This window comes from Schistocerca serialis, chromosome 5 (assembly GCF_023864345.2).
Source record: "Schistocerca serialis cubense isolate TAMUIC-IGC-003099 chromosome 5, iqSchSeri2.2, whole genome shotgun sequence".
Taxonomy (NCBI): domain Eukaryota; kingdom Metazoa; phylum Arthropoda; class Insecta; order Orthoptera; family Acrididae; genus Schistocerca; species Schistocerca serialis.
In genome coordinates, this window is record NC_064642.1 from 37,416,337 (window position 1) to 37,419,253 (window position 2,917).

The following is a 2,917-nucleotide window of genomic DNA, read 5'->3' on the forward strand; positions in this document are numbered from 1 at the left end:
ATTAAATTATTTCTGAAAATCTGAACATACCAAAGTTTTGTGGGAAATTGGTGCCAAATAACATTGAGGTGATGTTGGAGCAGTTAGAAAGTGAGCCCAGCTTTTTAGACAACGTAGCAACAGGCGGTGAATCGTAGGTATTCCAGTACGACCCCAAAACCAAGCACCAAACTCGGAATGGCACACCTTGAACTCCCCGTCCCCCAAGAAAGCGAGAATGTCAAAATCTAACGTAAAGACAATGTTCATTATCTTTTCCTTGGACACCTGCACAGACTATCAAATGAAAATAACTGGAAACTGCCAGTTGTTTGAAGCTCCACCATGACAATGCTTCAGCCCACACCTCAATTGTGACCAACTACCTGGCTCAGATTACAGTTGCAACCTTGCTGCAGCCACTGTACAGCCATGATATGAGCCCACCAGTCTTGTTTCTGTCCCCAAGGCTCAATAGATGCCTGGAAAGAGAACGTTTCAATAATGTTCCTACCATCCAACGGGCTGTTATCAAGTCTCTGAAAGAGGTTACAGCAGCAGACTTCCACGGACCCTGTGCAGTGTGGGAATCGTATTGGCCACTGTGTATCAGTGCCCAGGGAGACTGTTTTGAACAATTTTAACAAAGTTTACTGATCACACAACAAATTCTTTTTGACAGACCAAGTCTCATTCTCTCTCTCTCTCTCTCTCTCTCTCTCACACACACACACACACACACACACACACAGTGAATCACTTAAAACTTGCACCATAAATATTGCAGAAATGTAAAGAGTTACTGATGAGTGGTTGTCGCAGAATATACTGATAGGGCTTGTCTTGTTAGCCAGTTAACAGTGTGTAGTGATACTTAGAAAAGGTATTTTGTGTGCAAACATACACTTGTTTAAATGGAGTAATGTCTGTTGTCATTAACAAATAAAATTAGAATGTCAGTGGTGTTTGATGCAGCATTCTAGTGTGTGTCATGTACACTTAAGTTCCCACACTGACACTTGTACAATACCTGTGGTAGCACACACTATAGGACAATACTAGTGCTTCACTGATTATGTGGATTGTGACCAGTAATGAGACAACTGACCATCACAGGTTGTGTTCAAATTGAGCAGCTATATACGGTTCCAGTCTGGTATGGAATGACTGCTGCACACATGCTAGCATTTCAACAGAGATTTCTGAAGAGGCTGCAGTAATCTGTAATTGCACATCATCAGGTGTAATTGATATCTCCTTGTAGACAGCATCTTTCAGCTTTCCCCACAGAAAAAGTCTACAGGCGTCAAATCTGAGGAATGGACTGGCCAAGGTACAGGTCCTCTGCATCCACTCCAAAGACTTGGAAACAATTCATGATGACATACTGAAGAACTTTGTGCTGGGGTGGACAGCCATTGTGTTGGTACCACAGCTTCCTCCTTCTCTGCAGAGAAATGTCTTCTAGCATCCGTGGAAGATGGTCTGTTGGGAGGCTGTTATATTTGTGAGTTTCAGTGTTCCGGCTATAAAAAACAGGCCTATGAGCTGATTGTTCGTTATCACAAATTTAAACTCCATGGACACTGACGAAGTCAACAGGGATTGTCAACAGCCCAACAGTGCCTGTTTTCAATAGTTTACCTGGTCACGATTGATAAATGTCACTTCATCACTAAACTTGATACATCTGGAGTATCCTGTCTAATGCCTATGTAGAGAAGTCAACATGATTCTCATAATTGTTTCCATGCAGCTCTTGATGGAGAGAGATGTGATAGGGATGGAACCTATGTTGGTGGAGAATGCATAGGACACTTGCCTGACTCATGTCACTTCCTCATGCAACTGTAAGGCAATGTGCAGATCAGCTGCAACAGCAGCAAGAACATCAGTTTCCCCATTTTCTGTCATCACTTGTTACATTGTCTAATTGATTGAAGAGGTTGATAAATAACTGCCGAGATGGTTGTTGTCCATTAGGATATCTTGCATCATACACCGCACAAGAACAAACTGCATTCTGCCAACACTTTTCATGCACCACAGCATGTTGGCTTTTTCTGTATTGGTAAATGCCATTGTTGACTCATGACCTACTGCTTGGACTGTCACACACTAAAGTTCATTAGCAAGCTGCAATGTACTCAAGGAACACACAGCATGCTGCAAGCAAACACAACAACATCACACCTGCCGTGAAAGGCAAAGGTCCAGAGTTCGAGTCTCGGTCCGGCACACAGTTTCAATCTGCCAAGATGTTTCATATCAGCGCACACTCCGCTGCAGAGTGAAAATCACATTCTGGAAACATCCTCCAGGCTGTGGCTAATCCATGTCTCCGCAATATCCTTTCTTTCAAGAGTGCTAATCCTGCAAGGTTCGCAGGAGAGCTGTAAAGTTTGGCAGGTAGGAGACGAGGTACTGGCGGAAGTAAAGCTGTGAGGACGGGGCGTTAGTCATGCTTGGATAGCTCAGTTGGTAGAGCACTTGCCTGCAAAAGGCAAAGGTCCCGAGTTCGAGTCTCGGTCCGGCACACAGTTTTAATCTGCTAGGAAGTTTCAACATTACACCTGACAACTATGCAGATTGAATGGCACAAACAAGTGTCAGTGCCAAAACATGGGGGTGCCCATATTTCCTGCATATTGTGAGCATTCACCTTGAACATTTAGTTATCTGTCCATGCCTGTAAGACTGACAAACTTTCAGTACCACAAATACTTCGAACTGTTGCTTCTGAGCACAGAAGCAGAGTTTGTTGCAAACTGATAAATAGTTGTGCACAGCAGCAGAGTTTGTTTTGTTGCAAATTGACGAACAGTTGCTAATAAATAGATTCCAGCTACATACTGGGTGATTACAATTAAACTGACGGTGTTGTGAGTGCTGCTGTGTGGGTTGCATGCATCCCAGGATGCTGAAACATCGTAGGTAT

At 43.4% G+C, this 2,917-nt stretch overlaps 1 non-coding gene across 1 annotated transcript; it reads left to right on the forward strand.

Moving 5' to 3' along the window:
- The first annotated feature begins 2,441 nt into the window (after nucleotides 1-2,441).
- On the forward strand, nucleotides 2,442-2,516 carry Trnal-caa (transfer RNA leucine (anticodon CAA)). The gene has a single exon. It is a non-coding gene; the product is annotated as a tRNA-Leu (tRNA).
- Nucleotides 2,517-2,917: the final 401 nt, after the last annotated feature.